Genomic DNA, 21790 nt, shown 5'->3' on the forward strand with positions numbered 1-21790 from the left:
GACGCATATAACAGACTTTATCAATGACAAAACCCCTCCCCCTATAAGCCCGTTATATTGAGGGTTTACTGTACTTACAAGTATAACAAAGAACAAGATTTTTATTTAGGAAGATTTTCTATGTACACTAAGATTTCAGAAGTAGTTTATTCATCAGTAAAAACCTGCTTTGCTATTATGTGAAAAGGTCATGTGAAATACTGATAACTGAAGAATGGAATAGGACAGACATGTCTATATTATGACATTACTTCTTTGTTACAAGGCTACTAATTTCATTCACAGTGAAAAGCACAGTTTTTATATCACAATGTAACACATGTAATATATTAATTCTTTGAAGAACGGTTAAGGTTGACCAATATTTCCCACTTTTTTGCCTGTTTTCAGTTGCTGATAAACATCAAACTTTAATAGCTGAAGCTGAAGTTTTCCATACCAAAGTCTGCCTGAGGCAATTATTATTAATTAAATTACTACTACTATTATTTTGGCCACTTCAGAGAATGAGAATGAGACTATGAAAAATGTATCATTTTCTCCATGTTCCTCAAAAAAATTGAGACCATTCCTTTAAAATGCTCTGGCTTTATATAGCACAGGTTCTCTCTCCTTCCTTACCCCACCCCTGCAAGACCAAAAAATGCAAGTTCATAGAATCATAGAATAGTAGGACTGGAAGGGACCTCGAGAGGCCATCGAGTCCAGCCCCCTACCCCCACGGCAGGACCAAGCACTTTCTAGACCATCCCTGAAAGCCATCTATCTAACTTCTTCTTACATATCTCCAGTGATGGAGATTCTACCACCTCCCTGCTTCCCCTGTAGAAAAACGTGATTTGGTAGTTAAAGATTGTGTCATAATGCACATGAATGTGTAAGAATACGAATGGGCAGTCTAACTTTTGGTATTGCCTCATATTTAAGTCCTTAGTTTTGAAATGGTGTTCTGGTGATGTATCTTTTGTGTGGAATGTGCAACGAGTGGGATAAACATGATTTTATATAATTGGAATAAAAATGAAAAACTGAAGAAATCAATCAGAATATACATAAACTAAGATTAAACAATTTCCCATTTGTCCAGCAAGCTATTTCCATTGTATATGAAGATATACTTTATATCCTAAAATGTGACATTGTAATATATATTTTCAGTGTATCTAAATAAGTACTGAGTTTACATATTTATTACTTATGCAGAATTTTAATATTGATGATTACTATTTGGAACAGTAATCCATTCTTTTCTTACACAACATACTTAGCTTGAAGTTGTGAAAATCTGCCTGTATCTATGCCACCACATACATACGCAAGAGATTAATATTTTTACATTGAATTACATGTGGATGCAGTTAAAATTCCCAATAGTGAAAACATGTATCTTAATTTATTGAATGCAACAGACTCCTCACATGTGAGTTTTCAAGTGAGAGCCTCAAAACACAAAGCTTGGCAATAATTTTAGTGTGTAAATCTACACAGATTGTGCTCAAGAACCAGGTGATTTTCAGCTTTCCCATCATCAGCCACTCCATCCCCAAAAGCCACAATTCTGTTAGCTTGTCAACAGATACCAGTGTGCAATCAACTAACTAGCAGTAGACACATTTTTGTAAGAGTTTCAACCAGTAGAGGGCGTGCTTGAACATTCAAGGAAATTTGAATATAGCCAGCTACATTTCACACGTTACAAACACTCAGACTTATCTCATGGAAATATCAAAAAAGTTATTTCTGTAACATGATTCTCTTCTACCATATCACAGAACTAGAAGGGACCTGGAGAGGTCACTGAGTCTAGTCCCCTGCCCTCACAGCAGGAACAAGCAACTTTTCTGACAAGCAACGAAGGGTCCTGTGGCATCTTATAGACTAACAGAAAAGTTTTGAGCATGAGCTTTCGTGAGCACAGACTCACTTCATCAGATGCTGGATGATGAAGTGAGTCTGTACTCACGAAAGCTCATGCTCAAAACTTTTCTGTTAATCTATAAGGTGCCACAGGACCCTTCGTTGCTGTTACAGATCCAGACTAACACAGCTACCCCTCCGACACTTCATTCCTGACAAGTTTTTTTTTTCCTTCTTAAATCCAACCTGCCCCAGACCCTTGAAAATCCACCTAAAAGGACTGAATTCACAAATCTGGGTTTACAAAACCAATGCGCTAACCTTGGAGCTATTCCCTGCCTCCTCTCCAGCTTGTAATGTTAGAACTTTCAATAGATGCCTAAAAAGGCTTGATTCTTCCATGCTTCATTGCATCTCAAAAAGTGTAGTCTACATTCCAGTCAACAAATATTTTAACTTATTAATTCAGAACTTGTTTGCAGTCAACATAGGCTATTTGTGTGTCATTCTAGACCTGGCATTGTCTATTGGGAAGTTATTTCAGATCAAAGTTTTATGACTGTAAGGAGCATCTAATGCAATTCAAAAAAACCCAGCAACCCTTTATCGACTTCTTACACAGGATCTGTATTATTATCCTCTTTCCCAGGATATATGACCTTTGATATTGAATTCTACTACTTCTGACTCAATTGAGCACACCAAGTTAAGAGAAAATTCTTTGATGGTTGCCTTTGGTTTTCCCCCAATGAACACTATAAGGACATATCGTGACAGAGAGATAGCTATGTTAGTCTGTATTCTATCAAAACGAAAATGCAGTAATGTAGCACTTTAAAGAGTAAACAAATAATTTATCAGGTGATGAGCTTTCGTGGGACAGACCCACTTCTTCAGGTCTGTCCCACAAAAGTTCATCACCTGATAAATGATTTTATTAGTCTTTAAAGTGCTACATGACTGCTTTTTTGTTTTAATAAAAGGACCTACGTTATGCCTGTTTGTGACTAAGCAAACAAAACTGTCTAGCTAAACGTAAACAAGATGCCCAACAAGAGGAAAGCCTCCACTGGGACTCTTTTTATCCAATTGCGCTATATTATTTCATCACTTTGACAGAGACCGGATGGCTCATAGAGGATTCTCATTAATGGTTCTAATTCAACAACTTAAATCTAACAGAGGCTAGCTCCCATCCACAGCCATCTAAATAAATTTACATGTTGTTGTAGCTATGTTGCTCCCCAGATAGCAGGTACACAAGGTGGGTGAAGTGATACCTTCACTGGATTGTTCAGAAGTTGCTCCAATAAAAGTTTTTACGTAATGAACCTTGTCCTTTACTAGGCAACTTATGCAAGTTAACCCCCTCTGCCTCCCCCCCACAAAAAAAAAAAAAAAGAATCTGGTTCACTTTATACTGGTGAAAGGATTAAGTAAATTTATTGAATAAATTACTTTCCAGCATTCTACTTGGTGTCTGCGTTATGCTTGACTCCATGTTCTACACTGCTCCCCTTCTCCACAAGCACACATCCCAGAAGCAAGGCATAATATACTTGTTCTATAACAGTTGTTGAACTGCTTACCATGAACATCAGGCTTTTAGATGTACTGGATGCTAAAATCTTTGCAGCTCAGTCTGGCATTACTTAGTTTACCAATGGTATGGACAACCAGTAGTAACAGTAATATTTGTGCATATACCCTTATGTGAGATGGACTTTTTTTTTTAAAGCTTTATATAATTCTCTTTTGTTCTACTGACATTAGTTTACCTCATCATCTAGCTGAAGTATGTATTACATGTAAGCAACCAGCTGTAGCAAATGCTATAATTTCCACCAGCATGAGTGAGAAAAGTCATATTTTATAGAACATGAATACCTTAGTAACAGATACAACAGGAAAAAAAAAATAGATTTTTGTGGGGACAGATTTTGTAACATTTTAAAATAGCCAGTCGTGACCTGTCTCATGCCCCAATCTTAACTATTCTTACTATGAAGAGATGCTCATTTTACACCCACATATATTCATGCACCAAACACATGCTTTCCCCATCTCTCATCACTATCTTACCACCAGAAATGCCAAGTCATGGAACTTGCAAATTTTATACACACGGGACTTTAATCCTTTCACACTCTGATTTGGACTGTTCCACATTTTCTATATCTTCAAAGTACATTTGGAAGTTCCACAAGTATGCAGTTGTATTTTGATCAGCAGTATATGCAACAGAATCTCCCCTTCCCCAAACACAGCCAGCTTTGCTACATACATCTGCTCACTGCTTATGAGCAAATTCTGAAATTCACAGGAAACCTGTTTTTTGGACAGGTCAGAGGAATAGTCAAAAACATTATTTTTTCTTTTTTGTCAACTAACTTTGTCTAAGATTACAAGGAGAATTAATTTCTTGGATTTGTATTTGAAGAGCAGCCTAGGAATACAAAGTCTTGTTTAAGAGGTAACGCAACAGTATTACAGTAAATGTGCTTAAGGGGAAATTATAATTTGGGGCCTCAAAATTGAAAGTGGCACACTTTAACAAGTTAAGAGAATCATCTCAAATTGTTTCCAAAACCATGCATTCAGAAATGCCATTAACTTCACTAACTTACTAAATTCTGCAGAAAACACTTCTATTTCATTTGCCCACTGACTAAAAACATTACTGGCTGCTATGACCTAGAGCTGAAGGGCCTGATCCCAAAACATATTAAGCATTCACAACTCTCACCAAAATTAAAATGCTGAGGATAATCCATATCTATACAGACAAATAGAGCCTTGTCTATATTTGTCAGATACAAAATTAGTTTCTGCATCCAATCCCACAAACATCATCCACAGATATAAAGCAGGGCTGCAAGACTAAAGATTAGATGCAAAACGTAGGTACTAGTTAAAGACAATTTGCTATTTTGATACACACTCAGGGTCTTTCTTTTGCATGTCATTTAAAAAAAAAAAGGTATAATTTACCCAACTCCGGCCAAGATAAATCTTGTTTTCTCCCTCCCTCTATTTCTCCTTCACCAGTTAGTTAACTAGCAAGTTAACTTTTCACATAAATTTATTTTCACTTTTGAGAAAGAAATCTTACTCAAGAAGAATAACTTATATGGCTTACCATCAAACTAGTAGAAGGCAGGCAGGCAGTAACTGAAGACTTGTTATGACATTAAAACTAAATAAACAATATCTGACAAAACATTCATTAGGGAAACAAACACCACAAACACTAAACATCCCACCCCACATCTTGAGATGATGACTAAATCTTAGGGTATGTCTACACTTAACCGGAGACTGACACTTTCAGGGTTGACCTTCCAGAGTTCAATTTCACACATCTGGTGAAGACATGCAAAAATCAATCTCTCTGGGGTCCGCAGTCAACCCTCTGTACTCTTGCAAGGAGTAAGGGAGGTCAACGGGAGGAACATTCCCGCCTACCTCCCTCAGTGAGGGCAGATGTATGTATCTGCAGTCAACTGCAGACACATCGATTCTAGTTACGCAATTGCCTTAGATCTAAAAGGGACTTCCTTCACTGCTAGAAGACACTATTAATTGGCTGAAGAATTTGCCAGTCAACAAGTCAGACCAACCCATATACCACTGGGTTGGACCAGTAGCTTCTTCTGGTTCAAGGAATGAGATCTGGCACTGAACCTGCGTACAAGTATAGCATTTTAAACCTTGTGATTTAATTTAAAGGTATTTTTCATTCTCGGAAGTTTGATTAAAAAATTAAGCTGACCCAGTGTATTTAAAAAAATAAATTATTCAGAGGTACCCATTCATGCTACAGTTTCCTTTTGTCACTGTTGTTTGTTTAACAGTTTGTGAAGGCAGGTGGCATTAAAAACACTGGAAAATACTTTAGAGATCAGGATGATCTATTCAGCAGAACTACATAATGATTTACATTTTCAAAGCGTAGGTCAAACTTCAATCTTTTGTTAAAAAACCATAACATTCCATAATCAGTTAGCTGGCCTAGGTAAGAGTGAGCTCTATAAAATTTATTTATATTTGCCAAAAATATTCTATGTAGAAGATTTTCCACCTATCTTCCAAAACATTCACTAAACAAAATTTCTCTGAGGAATTGAGACAGTTCCATTCAAGCCAAGTGGTCATAAATCTTGAAAAACAAAGACACACAACGGAGGCCCTGTCTGTTTAATGGATAAAGATCATATGGCATTTTTCCTAAGATTAAGAATTTGTCCTTGTATCATTGGCCCAAGATTTCCCATGTGCATCAATTGGTTACTGCCCTCCACCAGAGGTGGCTGCCCAGCATTTCAACCGTATGCATTCAATCTGCAAATTCTTTTCAGAAGACAAAAAGCTTTTTTTATTGTTTTTAACACAGAGATAAAAAAATTAGAAATATTTAGAAAAAATAGAGATGGGTAAAAAGATTTTAGAAGTGCACCAAGAATACTCACATATTTGGGAACATTCAGTTTTTATCCAAACTATCATTTGGCATATACAGTAGTATTCCCATAGGTCAACTGCTGCCGTATTTTATTACGCAGTGTTACCCTGCTAGACTAGAACAGTTTCCCATATATCTCCAGCTCAGAGTCTCATCTACTTCTAAATACAAATCAGAAAAAAATGTGTTTCTCTCTTGCTTGTACCCCAGGGTTCCCTCTGCTCTCATTGTTCTATTTTAGCTTGCAATCCTTCTTTAGCGTCAATGACAATGTTCTGAAGACACAGTACAGGCTACAATACAAAGCTGCATTTTAAGATTTCTATCAAGTGCTTATCCAATAGCTCCCTCTTTTGCCCTCTCCTAAAAGAGTCCTATTAGCTTCCCCTTTACATCTGGTTAAGATCAGTATAGCCACCTTGGCTTTGGGGGGGTTACACTGGGAGTCAGTGAGAAACGAATTAAGCTCATAGTCTTTATGGGCCTCTGTATTGCCCGTATTGGGATATTAGCAGCAACCCACTTGGTGCCTCCACTCGAGGCTCTTGAGGAGCCACATCCCACTGTTTGCACACTGCAGCCACAGGGGGAGTATTGTAAACTACGCGCCCTGCAGCTGCTGGTGCTTTCACCCCTTTGTCCCGGAGAGGCTTCCGGGCTGGGGTGGCGCCTCTCATTCGCTGGGTTTAGTTCGGTTCAATGGCTCTCAGCGCCCCCGCGTGAGGCCACGGAGGTGACAAAAAGCTCAGGCAGCCGCAGTGCCCGGTCTACACTAGGGCTCCCCTCCGCGCGACTGGCCGGGCCTCGGCCGGGCAGTGAGTGTGGAACCTCCCGCAGCGCTGCGGCCGGGAAGAGGCGAGGGCCGGGTTGAGGCAGGACCCAGGCGCCCTCTAGCGGCGGCCGGGCGATGGGCAGCCGGGGACCCGACTCCGAATCCCGGGCCACGGGGCAGCGCGAGCCCGCGCACCGCGACGGGGGACTCAGGACCCCGGGAACGGGGTTGGCAGGGGGGGCCCTGCCTGGACTTGGGTAACGGCCCCAACCCGCGCAGCAGGCTGGGAGTGGCCCCAGGACACCCAGGCAGCCGCCTCTCCGGGCAGGACCGCGCCCGGGTAGCAGCGGGAGCCGGCCGGGGCCGCCGCCCTCACACAGGGCCCGGGCCCGGGCCCGGGCCCTCCCCGCCGCCTGCCCCTGAGCCCGGTCCCTCCCCCGCGGGGCGCTCACCTGCTCTCCCGGCTGCAAGCTCCCAGTAGAGCTCAAGCTCCGCGCGGCGCCTCCGGGCCCTTTAAATCCCCTCAGCAACTAAGCGCCGCGTCTGCCGCGCTCGGGATTTATCCCCGCCCGGCGGTGAGCGGGTGGTGCGAGCGAAGCCCCACCCTCCCCGCCCTCTCGGAGAGGCCCCGCCCCTATCCTAAACCACGCCCTTCTCTTGGCCCGGCGCCGTCTCTACCAACCCCGCCCCCTCTGAGGGAAGCCCCGCCCCCAGGCTCCACAGACCCGCATGTGACACCCCACATTATTCTCACCCTCCTAGTAAGGTTCCTCCTTTCTAAGACGGATGCCCATCCCTGTTTTCCTCCCAAGCCTCCCCAGCCCTTTTAAAAAATATCCCTCAGTCCCCCCCCCCTTATCACCCCCAAACAGCCTGCCACATTGAAGCTTGCCTCCAACTCTCCCCTGCAGTACCATATTAAAGTAATCCACCATGTGCCTACCCCCCTTTACCATGTACCCCCATCATCTGTGACCTGTTTGAGGTGGCTGCAGGAGGGGCCACCAGTGCTGGATGGAGGAGGCTAGGCCCTCACCCTTCTTATGACTGTTCCTCTTGTGCAGTCTGTCCTGGAGGAAGGACTGGGTATCCAGAATCCCTACGTGCAGGTCCCAGCTCATATCACCCAAACACAAACATGATGGGGAGTTAGGAGCAACCCCCTTTCCACATCAGAGTTCTGAGAAAATAAAACCCTATGTCCTTACCCACCCTTTTGCAAACTCTAGCTCCTCTCCTGCGCAATTTTAAGAGTATGCTGAGATAGAGCAGAGAGGTTAAGTACAGCAGCAGGTAATATAAACCTCAAAAATCCCTTACAGTTACTAGGAAAAACTTAAAAATAGACTAATACCTCCCTTGTAAAACTTTCTTTAGTGCCCCCACTCTGCTCTTTTTTCCCACCCACAACTTTTTGTGTTATAGGCATCCTTCAGTCTGCATAGACTATAGTTTCAGTTGAGGACTTCATTTACAGCGTCTACTGTGACTATGAAGACCCACACGAGAGTGACAGTCCTTGCTGCATCTCTTGCAGATGTGGTGGGTGTCTGGCAAGTCCTTAGTGTGCTTTCTGTGCGCTCGCTTCTCCTCTGCTAGCTGTCTGATCCTCATCTCGCCCTTCTGAAGGCCCTTGTGTAACCCCTGCCTCCATCTGCTGCGGTCGTCTGCTAGTTCTTCCCCGTTGTCCAGCTCGATGTCTACCTCTCTGAGGTCTCTCTTGCAGACACCTTTGTAGCGCAACTGGGGGCATCCAGGAGGTCTTTTGCCAGAGGCTAGCTCACCATACAGGATGTCTTTTGGAATCCTTCCACCATTCATCCTGTGGACATGGCCAAGCCAGCGGAGCCGATGCTGCCTGAGGAGGGTGTGTACGGTTGGGATTCCAGCTTGCTCAAGGACGGCGGTGTTGGTCACTCTCTCCTTCCCTGATATTCCAAGGATGCGCCTGAAGCAGTGCAAGTGGAAGACGTTCAGCCTCTTTTCCTGGCGGGCATACAGGGTCCAAGTCTCGCTGCCATAAAGGAGGGTGCTGAGGATGCAGGCTCTGTAGACTTGCATTTTGGTGTGAGTGTACAGTTTGTTGTTATTCCACACTCTCTTGCCGAGTCTGGACAGAGTTGTGGCCACTTTTCTGATCCTCCTATTTAGCTGAGTGTCCAACGACAGGGTGTCAGTGATGGTGGACCCGAGGTACACGAACTCGTGGACAACCTGTAATGTATAGTTGTCAATGCTGATTGATGGGGATTCAGCAAGGTCCTGACCGAGTACGTTTGTCTTCTTTAGGCTGATGGTAAGCCCAAAGTCCTTGCACGCTTTGGAGAACTGATCCAGCAGTTTTTGAAGCTGGTCTTCTGTGTGAGACACTACAGCAGCATCGTCTGCGAACAGCATGTCTCTGATGAGGACTTCCCGCACCTTAGACTTAGCTTTCAGCCTTGCAAGATTAAAGAGTTTCCCATCAGATCTTGTGTGCAGCAAGATGCCCTCTGTTGAAGATCCAAAGGCATGCTTCAGGAGGAGTGCGAAGAAGATCCCGAACAATGTCGGAGCAAGCACGCATCCTTGTTTGATGCTGCTCCTGATTCTGAAAGCATCCGATAATGCGCCGTCATGTTGGATGGTTCCTCTCATGTCTTTGTGGAACAACTGGATCATCTTGAGTAACCGTGGAGGACAGCCTATCTTGTGGAGCAGTTTGAACAGACCATCCCTGCTGACCAAGTCAAAGGCCTTGGTCAAATCGATGAAGGCTATGTAGAGTGGCTTCCTCTGCTCCCTGCACTTCTGCAGCTGCCTTAGAGAGAAGACCATGTCAACGGTAGACCTCTCTGCGCAGAATCCGCACTGCAATTCGGGGTACACCCTCTCAGCAATCTTCTGGAGTCTGTCAAGGATGACACCAGTGAACAATTTACCAGTGACGCTTAGGAGGGAGATTCCACGGTAGTTGTTGCAGTCGCTTCTGTCTCCTTTGTTCTTATACAACGTTACAATGTTAGCATCGTGCATATCCTGTGGAACCTCACCCTCTTTCCAGCACAGGCACAGTAGCTCATGTAGGGGTTCCAGGAGTGTGTCCGCAGCACACTTGATTACCTCTGGTGGTATACCATCCTGACCAGGGGCCTTTCCTGCTGCAATGCTGTCGATGGCTCTCTTCAGTTCATCCACAGTCGGTTCTTGATCCAGTTCGTCCATTACTGGTAGGAGCTCGACGGCATCGAGGGATGCGTCAACCACAACGTTCTCGCATGAGTACAGCTTGGAGTAGTGCTCAACCCAGCGCTCCATCTGTTTGGCTTTGTCAGCGATGACTTCACCAGATTTGGATTTCAGAGGTGCCATCTTGTTCTGGGTGGGTCCTAATGCCTTCTTCATACCCTCGTACATTCCTCTGAGATTACCAAAGTCAGCACAGGTCTGGATGCTGCTGCATAGCTGGAGCCAGTGGTTGTTGGCACAGCGCCTGGCTGTCTGCTATACTGTTCTTCTGGCTGCTCTAAGTGCTTGCTGGGTACTCTGGCTCGGTGAGCGTTTGTACTCCAGGAGTGCAGCGCGCTTCTTTTCAATGACTGGAATCATCTCATCGGAGTTAGCTTCAAACCAGTCGTTCGTGTTTCTAGCTCTTCTTCCAAACACCGACAAGGCCGTGTTGTAAACTGTATCCCTCAGATGTTGCCATTCGGATGTCACATCGGCACCTCCAGGGCTGCTGCGCAGATTTTCCTGGAGGGTGTCTCTGAACTTTTCAGCTTTCTCCGAGTTTGCCGTCTTTCTGGCGTCAATGCGGGGCCTTCCAGCAGCTTTAGAGCAGTACAGCTTCTTGGGTCTCAGCTTGAGTTTGGAGGAAACTAGTGAGTGATCTGTATCACAGTCAGCACTATGATAGCTGCGTGTCAGAAGGACATTTTTGAGGTTATTACGCCTAGTGATGACCACGTCTAGTTGATGCCAGTGCTTCGAGCGTGGATGTCTCCACGACACTGTGCGCTGTGGCTTCGTTTGGAAGAATGTGTTTGTGATGCACAGATTGTGGTACGTGCACAGTTCAAGGAGACGCTGTCCATTGTCATTCATTTTTCCCACACCGAAGTGTCCTAAGCAGGAAGGCCATGAGGCCCAATCAGCTCCAACTCTTGCATTGAAGTCACCCAAGATGTACAGTTGTTCACGAGCAGGTATTTGTGCTACAGCAGCACTAAGCACATCATAGAACTTGTCTTTTACTTCTGGTGTGGCATACAGGGTTGGAGCAGAAGCGCTGATCAGCTGGACGGGACCAGCGCAAGTTTGAAGCGTGATCCGAAGAAGTCTTTCTGATCCACCCACGACTAATTTCACTATTTGTAGAAGGGTGTTTCTGACAGCAAAGCCAACACCATGTTCTCTGGGTTCTTCTTGGGCTTTACCCTGCCAGAAAAAGGTGTAGTCCTTTTCCTTTAGAGATCCTGAGTCTGCGAGCTGCGTCTCTTGCAGTGCAGCGATATCAACTCGGAGCCTCTTCAGTTCCTTGTTGATGATAGCAGTCTTTCGGGTGTCACTGATGGCCTGAAGATCTTCAGTCAAGCCAGTCAGCATGGTCCGCACATTCCAGCAAGCAAGCTTAAATTGTTGATGTTTCTCATTTCTTGTTGATTTTCTTATTGGTTTGCCTGGTGCCCAAATTTCAGTCAATTGTCAGGTTCAGGAACCTTAAGCCTTACGCACCCAGCGAGGCAGGTGAAATGTGGGGGACAGTACCCTATCGGCTAGGGGCTGCTCAGCTTGAGGCGGGCGGTGACTGTCCAGTGAGATGCAACGATCTCTCCCACCGTCGAAGGCAACCCCTGGCGCTCGTTCTCTACGCCAATCAAGCAAGAGCTTATAACTGGTATCTGTTGCCTCCCCTGTTGACGCAACGCTGTTCAGCGATGCTGGAGTACCTCTCTGGGCACGAGCCTGGGCACTTATTATGGAGACTCTGGGCTGCCCAGACACCAGTGTCCCCCTCTCGGCTTTACTGATATAGTCCAAAGGAGAGGATAACCTCCACGTCTGGTACCAGCTCAGCTGCAGGAGTTGCTGGGACAGTGCCAGAAGTTGACACCGAACCGCCTTCGGACTCCACTCCAGATTTTCTGTCAGGGTTTACTCCCTTAGCCTTTCTCCTTCCCAGGATAACCCACAAGGCAGTGGGGTCCACCCACAACATGGCTTGTCATATAGGGAAAGCACTCACCCACCTTTTCCAGACTCCTCCCCATTCCCTGCCCCACATTCTTCACCTTCTTGCCCATGTGAAAGGTTGCCTCTCTCTATCTCAGACTCAAGTCCACCCACCTGGAGAACCCTCAGTCCAAAACACTCCTCACTTTTGCCTGGGAGAGAAACCCTTCCCACAGACTCCTTTCCCTCATGCCTGTGAGTGCAATCACATGACTCCTGTCTGAAACTTCCCCTCTCCAGCCTCAGAGAATCCTTCCTTGCTCTTGGCTTGTTCTCAACTACTCCTCGCATGCCTTACTAATTCCCTTACTTTATTTACAGGTGAGATTATCATTTCCCCTCTCACATCCTTTAGTAGGCAGGCACCCCTTATACTCCACATGGAGCATAGGTCATCTACAAGTCTTCTCCACTTCACTCTGTCTTGGAACAAAACTTCTAGCTGGCTCCAGGAGTACCCCAGTTGCTGTTCTTCAGTCTCAGTAGGCCATCTCCATATTGTCTGAGGTCTTCCTTTTTTGCGGTTGCCTTGCGGGTTGCATGTGAGAGCTTGATGGACTGTGCTGGATGATGGTTTTCTGAGAGTGTGGCCTAACCATCCCACTTTCTTTTCTTGATTTCAATGTCAATTGGTGCTTGTCCTGCTCTGTTTCAAAGCTCCTCATTTGTGATGACGTGTTGCCATTTGATGTGAAGGTTGTACCTCAGGCATCTGTTTATGAATGTCTGTAGCTTGTGATTTGAAGACTTTTTAGTACATCAGGTCTCGCATCCATACAAGAGCACACTCTTCACATTTGTGTTGAAGATCCAGAGTTTTGTGTTTGCAGATATTATTTGTGAACTCCATATGGGATGGAGAGTCTTCAATGCAGCTGTTGCTTTCCCTGTCCTGGCCTTGATATCCTTATATGTTCATCTACGCTTTATAATACTCCCCAAGTAGGTGAATTGCTCCATGTCTTCCAGGTCATCCCCTCCCAGTGTGATGGTGGTGTTAATTGACTGGTTGATCCTCATTGTCTTGGTCTTTCTCTTGTTAATGCTCAGTCCAGTCACTGAGGCAGTTTTGTCTAGTGTTGTGACCTTTTCTTTCATGCTTGCATGCGGGTGTGAAAGGAGGGTGACATCATAAGCAAAATCAATGTCCTCTAGCTGTTTGAAATGTGTCCACTGAATGCCTCATTGATGGCCATCTGTTGTCCTGTTATAATGCAGTACACTGTGATCAAGAACAGGAAAGGTGACAATAGGCATCCTTGTCACACTCCCTATAGTATGCTGAAGGACTCTGTCAAGACACTGTGAATAACTTGGCATGTTGAGGGTTCATATGCTGAATGAAACAAGTTAATAATTTTGGATGGGATGCTGTGGTGTTGCAGCAGTTTCCCCAAAGTGTCTCACAACACTGCCAATGGCTTTTTAAAAGTCTATGAAGGTTATGTACAGAGGTGAGTTCCACCTGAGCAACTGTTCTATGATCACTGTGAGAGCTGCTATTTGGTCAGTACAGGATTTGTCGCTTCGGATACTCACCTGTTCTTCCCTGAGCTCATCTGCCTACCTTTGGAAACTGGATAAGGTAACCCTGTTTCCAGTCTTGTGGGAGTTCTTCAGGGTCCCAAATTTTCCAAAATAGATTATACATCCTTTAGTCCAGCAGAGACTATATTAATAAAGCACACACACATATGTTTTCGATATGCTTTCAGTGTTGCTGTAGTCATGTCAGTCCCAGGTTATTAGCAAGACAAGGTGGGTGAGATGTATTTTACCAGATCAACTTCAGTTGGTGAGTGAGAAAAGCTTTGGAGTTTATACACTTTGAAAATGGACATGAAGAAGAGCTTTGTGTAAGCTCCAAAGCTTGTGTCTCTTACCAAATGAAGTTAGTCCAATAAAAATATTACCTCACCCACCTAGTCTCACACATATACTTTGTCAGGCTAAGACACTCACCCTGGATATATGTGTTCAATCTCAAGCATTTTCTGTCACAGAGCCTACTACTGCTGTTTTCCTGGTTAGAGGGAATTTGGGCCTTTCCCTTGCAGTGTGATGCCATCTATAACAAGGAAGAAGTATTATACTTGGATATATACATTAATCTAAATATTGGCTAATAGCCTTGGGGACTTGGGTCTTTGGCAAGCTAAACAAATAGCCATCTTATGAGACTGGAAGAACATAGCAGTCATGATTACATATTAGGGTTGTTTGAAAGTTACACATTTTTCAGGCACAGCAAGGGAAATGCAACCCAGCAAAAGAGAGCTAAAGATTATTTAAACCACCTTTAGGCACTTGGGTTTCTGTATTGCTTGGGGAGCCAATATACAATCCAACATAAACTAGAACAGCCAGGTGGATGCTTTAATTTGTGGCAGCTTCCTCAGAGCTGCTTCTGGACTGTTGCACAACCTGGAACATCTCAGAACCTCTGTGGCAGCGTGCCCTATGAAAACATGGAAAAACTGGTATTAGGAATGTATTTTTAGCAACATTTTAATCAACAACAAGAAGTTTTGTGGCACCTTATAGACTAACAGATATTTTGCAGCATAAGCTTTCGTGGGCAAAGACCCGCTTCATCACATGCATGAGTGAGGGGGTGGTTTCAGAGGGGTATTTAAAGAGTGGGGTCCCAGTAAGAGGGAGGGCCAGAGCTGACAAGGTCTATTCAGCAAGGTGGAAAAGGCCCAGTATCAACAGTACTTATCAAAAGAGGAAAAAACAAGTCACATCCCCCGTCTGATCTGACACACAGAAAAGCATTCCTAAAATGAAGAGTTTTGCTCGCAGTGGAAAATCACAATTAAAGTTAGATTGTAATACACAAACTACTGGTATAATAACAATTGTTAATAAATAAATGTCTCAAGTGTCCTTTTTCCTCATTCTCCTCCTGTGGTAAGCAAGTGTCCATTGTTCCCATTGGAAGGAAGGAAAAGTAGGACATCCACAGAGATGGCAAAAAACTTTACAGAAATCTCTTTGTTTTGTAACTGAATTCTCAACTGGTCATCCACAGAGTGTCTCCCTTACCGTGATTACATCCGATTCCTGAAAAAATTACAGGGACCCTGAAAAGCTTGAAGCAAGAGAAGAGAGTTGCTGAAAGAAGGATCTTTAGCTTTGTGGTGCACTGTAAAGTTTCTGTGCAAAGGCTGTGTTCTCAACCCCTTCTGCGATTGCACTGGATCCCTGAAAATTACACAGGCCCCGACTGTATTCTCAAAGTTAGAAGAAAGAGAATAGAAAAGTCTAGGGAAAACAAATTTTATCTTCCTTCTTCACTACACAACATGTGTTGCCAACATGCGTGATAGCAGTGAAATATCATTCACAGAACTTATAACGGAAACAGGACTCGGTTTGCACTTCCCTCCGTGCTTTTGTGTGGGTCAAAGCATGAAGACAGATAGAAAATGTTGGGAAAAAGATTTTATAACAGAAATATCGAACGAGCAGGTGTCTGCACTGGACAGCATGCCCCTGAAAACATTTTTGGCGGGGAGGGGCAGAGTGCTGTGGTCTGCAGCTGCAGAGTGGGTTGAACGGTTGACGTAATTGAAGTACTACTCCAGGTGCACCGGCATTAGATAACAGGAAGACCATGAATTTTAAATTGTGACTAGGAAGCCTGAGGCTGTGAGATCATGTTTGTATGAGAGCCTGTGAAATGTCTCTCTCTCTTTTCTATTCGTGCATCTACCCATTTCAATAACTCCACCACAGAGTTCATGGGTCTGTCTGTTGTTATTCATGGTCTTCCTGTTAACTAATTCCAGTGTACCTGGAGAGCAGCAGCCATAGCTGAGCACTGAGGGGCATTGTGGGGTAAAAAGGGACACCTCCGGAGGCTAATAAATTTGATTTTAAGACATGATGCTTCCACACTGGTTTTTAATCGAACTTTTGAATTCAAGCTTGACGCTCTACCCGTCAGATAATGATGATATTGTAATCTCAATATTAGTGCTCCCTAAATAGAACCAATGGTATTTACAGTGAAGACGGTCACATGATAATGTCAAGCTAACTGCCTTAAATTTGCATTTATCTCATAGTGCAGACGCAGCCTGACAAAGGTCTAACTGCTTTTCCCTTCCTTAAAGTTCTTTCTTTCTTGGTCCTTTCATCTGTCCTCTTGAGGTGGGGAGCAATCTGTGAAGCCGTGTGAAGACAGCCATCCTTTGCCTCCCATTCCTTAAACAGCATTTCCTCAGGGTGGGAAGTCTTTATCCCATTGCCCCTCACCTCCATGGAAAAATACCAAATTTAAGATGGATCCCAACACCAGGTCACATATATTTGTAGGACCAAACACAGACTGGATTTACATCATGACTCACAGATGCTTGCCTTGAGTATCAAGCCATTAAGTTCCTTAAGTATCACTAATGGCTTTCACTGGAAGACCCATGCTAATAACCAGGTTTATACTTTCTGTTTCCAGCTTCACATACAAGAAAGATACATTCACACAAACAGAATATACACTTCATAGGATTACAAGCTTTTGAAGGGTAGGTACTTGCCCCATTTTGCATACAGCATATTCAACTTATGCATGTTCATATTCAAAACACATTTCCATAAAAACCATGGAGGCACAGTGTCACAGTCACATATAGTCACTAGTAACGATACTGAAAATGTCAGCAACTTCTGCTTCACTTATAACGAAATATCACTTAGTATGATGGAAATTTTTGACATATCAAATTTAAAAGGCAAAATAATCAAATTACTATGGGAAAATTGATTGAATCACGAGTAAGTTTAAAACTGATAGAGTATATTTTGGACAGACAGTGTCTACCCAGCATATAATCTGGGAGAATAACCACTTTTGGGTACCGGTGCATGCTGCCAGCTGTTGAAGGTAAAAGGTTTAGGTCAGTGGTGCTGAACATTTTTAGTTGGCAATTCTTTATTCCAAGTCAAAAATCTTTAAACCCCCTTACTTTCACTAAAAATTTAGACTAAAAATGTATCAGTGAGTACAATGAGAAGCCTATATCATGTATGTGTTTTGATACACTGACAGCTAATACCTGACGCTGGTGATGTGTGTCCAGGAAGTGAAGAAGTGGGATTTTCTTCAGTTTAGACTGCAATTAAATTTTCAGTGCCCCACAACCCCTTAATTGCCAATGTGACACTCCTGGCCACATGAACCACTGATTGAAAAATAAGATTCTCTACAGTACCGACAAAATATGTATATATATACACACACAGCAACTATTTACTAAATAAATAAAACCCCACAAGTAGTAATCTGGTCTGAGACCAGATCAGTCACTCATGGGATACAACAGCTTCAATCATGGCCCCAATTCCAAAAACAGCAAGATAGAACCAGAGTCCTATTCCATAACTTCAATGGAGTTTCTGTGATTTATTGTGGTGTACATGAGACCAACATTTGATCCCGAATCATTTGGCTGAGTTCTGGAAGAGGATCAGATTTAAAAAGTTTCCCACTCAGTCCCTTAATCTGAAAACACACTGGATTGTTAGCAGATGTGTTTTTACTCATTGACAGGAACCAGCTATTATTGATCAGTTAAGTTCTTATTTATTCATTGGCCTTTGATGTATTTACCTGAAGCAATCTCACTAAAGAGTGTTAGTGACGTGGTTTATATCAGGCCTGTAAATGAAAACACCAGTGTGGGACTTCTAAACATAGCAGTAAGAATGATCTGAACAGAAATAAGAATCTTTGCTTTTTTAGGATTCATACTCAGTACAAAGGTGGAGTGAATGATATCCCATAGGCTTTTAAAGGCTAATTGGCTCATCTGTGTTTGGCATAGCCAGGGATCATAACACAACAGGAGGTCCATTACTAAACAGTGGTTTCCTGAAATAGGTTGAAATTCATAAATGGTAGTTAGCAGAGTGAGAGAGAGAGAGTAACTGTGATGAGGGTACATGTAAAAGAATCTTAATCTCTTTTCAAAGGATTTTTATGGCTCAAATAGAGCTGCTGTTTCATATCTAGAACTGGTAATAGTCTGTCTTGTGTGACAGTCCCAGCATGGAATTAGAATGGGTTGCCTGATTGTACCTCAGAATCTGTGGCTGAGCTGGATTTCTTTCTGGAGTCAGAATGGGGTCAAACATACCATTTTGGGTGACGTCTACGTCCATTGGAGACCACTGAAAGGTGATTCTGGCTTCCTGGGTAACATGACATTTGTGTAGCTTAGAAGGACTTTTATTTGGATCTTGTTTTCCAGTTGGGACTGAAGATGTGAGTGGTGGAAGTAATTCTTTTGTTATTAACTAACAATCACTTCCTGTGACTTGATGGTGGGTCACATTTCTGTCATGGGACAAAGGAACCTATTTTAGATTAGATTTAAGGATTATATTTATACTTGAAAGTATACCCAGGCAGGGACTGCTGTGTTTGCACCTAGCACATTGGAATCTACGTAACAAGTGTTGCCAATGACTCCTTTGGATTGCTGCAAAAAAAAGAAGATAAGGAAGTCAACTCCAAGGCTAGGAGGAGGCAGCCGAGAAGACTTGGCACTAGGGAAAAACGACGTACTAGCTGCCCTCTGTGGAAGATTGTGAATGGAGCTAAACTGATGCACAAATAAAACAAATGACAGTCCTAAGACTGGCCATCGCTTTTGTGAGCTACAACAAAGCCACTAGCCAAGAAAGTGACTTGTCCCAAAGGCTGAGTCTGACAGAGGAAGATGATGTGAATAAATCACCACTTCTACAGACAGGAATCCCTCTGAAATTCGAAGATGGGAATAAGACAAGCTGTTTTTTGTCAATACCCTATTTGAGAACATAGTTTCTTAGAATCCAGCACATTGGCTAACCATCTTGTTTCACTGGTAACAGAGAGGTAGCTTTGTTAGTCTGTATTCTAACAAAACAAACCAGTAGTCATGTAGCACTTGAAGGACTAACAAAATAATTTATTAGGTGATGAGCTTTCATGGGACAGACCTGTTTCTCAGATCTGAAGAAGTGGATCTGTCCCATGAAAGCTCATCACCTAATAAATTATTTTGTTGGACTTTAAAGTGCTACATGACTACCAGTTCATCTTGTTTCAAATCGCACATAGCTCTGCATAATCTCATTTCCGCTATTTTTTGCCCAAATTACACTCCCTTCCTACACCAATGCTATGGACAGCGTATACACTGAACTCCACTGATGTGCATATCATCCAGCTGCCTGGAAATTCACTGTAGATTGTATCAGAGAGATAGCCATGTTAGTCTGTAGCTTTGAGAACAAGAAGTCGTCTTGTGGCACTTTATAGACCAACAGATATTTTGGAGCATAAGCTTTCATGGGCAAAGACCCGCTTCAAAATATCTGTTAGTCTATAAGGTGCCACAAGACATCTTGTTTTCACTTTAGATTTTAGTTTATTTACAGAAAAAAGCAGAAGCAGATGATGCAAGGACATGCCCTATTATTTCTATGTGAGCTGCTGAGCCTATCACAGTCTGACACTGAGTTTCAGTTAGGAGAAAGGTAGGCATAGAAAGAGAAACCAAGTTAAGCTGAGATGTATTGATCCCAACAGAAAAGCTGTGTGCCTAGTCTTGAAAACAACTACAAAGGGTCATACTCACAGAGGATCACATAGAATGAGGTCAGATGAGTAAAGGTATTTCACTCCTGAGTCTGACCTTTTGATTGTTGCACACTTGTGTGTGACAGGCAATGTCTTGACCCCATCCTTTGCTGACCTAGAGCATTCTCAGACCCAGTTTGATTCCAAACTCTGGTGCAATGCAACATCAATGTTTTTATCACTTGGTCTTTCAATACCTCATTTCCAGGGCCCTAGGAGGGAAGAGGTCTCCCTGTTTTGGGAGTGCTTTCAGTCTGGACTCAGGTAGTCTCCTTAATTTAAGACTTTCACCCAGCTATTCCACTGTGTAGGAAAGATAGAAAGTATGGCAAAAGATCACCTTGGCTTAACCAGGAGATCTTTCATGATCTCCGAAACAAAAAGGAGTCATATAAAAATGGAAACTAGGACAAATTACAAAGGATGAACATAAGCAAACATAAGAAGAGGCAAGACTAGAAAGTCAAAGGCTCAAAGTGAGCTCAAACTAGCGTAATATGACAGGGTTTCTGGGCACAGCTAGAGAAATCAGTCCAGGGTATCTTTGCTTAAAATCTGGGCTATATAGCCCCAGGCTGGAATTTCCTTCTCACTAAGGCAAATCCAATCGGCCACAAAAGTACCTCTGCCAGCCCCAGAAGCCACCCAAGCAAACCCCAGACTTACCAGCTGCTATACCAGCCCAGACCAACAACCCCCAAATCCAGGTGAGAGGTTATTAAACCTGTTTCACCAACTCCATGCAGATTTTTCCAGGCCCCAAAGGGTCCAGCCCGAGTTCCTGGGCAATATATACTTGGACCTTACCCAAAACAACACATTTGCCAAACCTTCAGATCTAAATCTCAAGGTTTATTAATAAAAAAGAAAGAACAGGGTTAGAGAGAAAAATTGTGAAAGCAATGCTTTACATACATCAATTACCGTAAACCCTTAAGATACATGTATTCGACATGTGTGTCTCTCACATTAGCAGGTTTGTAGGGGGACCCCAGAAACTCCAGCCACAGGCAGCTGCCACCACACAGGTGAGGGTGGAGGAGATTCCCCTGTCCAAAGGGAACAGAGCTGGCTGTCTTCCCCTGAGTGCCGTCACTGAGTGGAGGGGAGGGGAAGTCTGGGATGAAGGTTGGTGCTGAAGGGAATTTGGGAAGGGACTGGGCCACAGAAGAGAGGTGAGTGGGAGTCTGAGAGGGAGTTTGGGTGCAGGAGGTGGTTGGGACCTAGGGATGGGGATTAGGATGCAGGGTCTAGGAGGGGTATGGGTGCAGGACAGGATGTTGGCTTGGGGCAGGGCGGTAGGAGAGGTGCAGGGTCTCAGAGTGAGTTAGGGTGTGGTGCCAGAAGCAGGGTCTCACCAGGAGACACTTACCTAAGCAGCTCCTGTAAGGCAGCACTCTCAGGCAGGCTTCTCTGTCGGCCAGCAGCCGCAGGTTGCTGGTTATTCTGTGTAGCTCTCCTCACTGATGGGAACAGGGGAAGGCTTCCTGTGCTGCCCCTCTCCCAGCAAAATCTCTCATTTCCTATTGGCCATGAATTGGCCAATGGGAATGGCGAGATTTGTCTGAGGGAGGGAGCAACATGTGAAACTGGCCAATGGGAGTGGTGTTATAAGAAGCACATGGGATCTTTTCAGAGGGATAAGGCAAGAACACTGAATTTATTGAGAATACAGCATCATATTATATGCATATAATATACTTAGTTCACACACACACACACACACACACACACACACACACACACACACACACACACACACACACAGAGTCTTGCAGTTGCTTATAGTTACCCAAAGTTGCTCAGTCTAATCTACTGGCCAGATGGATTAGCCATGAGTATGGATCCAAGTTCT

General features: G+C 43.7%; 1 protein-coding gene across 2 annotated transcripts in view; it reads right to left on the reverse strand.

The window, feature by feature from the left end:
• The window catches only part of SERPINE2 (serpin family E member 2), a 41652-nt gene extending 33982 nt beyond the window's left edge, over positions 1-7670 (reverse strand). Inside the window, exon 1 of one of the 2 annotated variants that reach the window (XM_075004409.1) lies at positions 7544-7670. The gene's annotated coding sequence lies outside the window, so the exon portion shown is untranslated. The remainder of the gene's footprint in view (positions 1-7543) is intronic. The other variant, XM_075004408.1, reaches the window with a different exon arrangement.
• Positions 7671-21790: the final 14120 nt, after the last annotated feature.

This window comes from Carettochelys insculpta, chromosome 10 (assembly GCF_033958435.1).
Source record: "Carettochelys insculpta isolate YL-2023 chromosome 10, ASM3395843v1, whole genome shotgun sequence".
Taxonomy (NCBI): Eukaryota; Metazoa; Chordata; order Testudines; family Carettochelyidae; genus Carettochelys; species Carettochelys insculpta.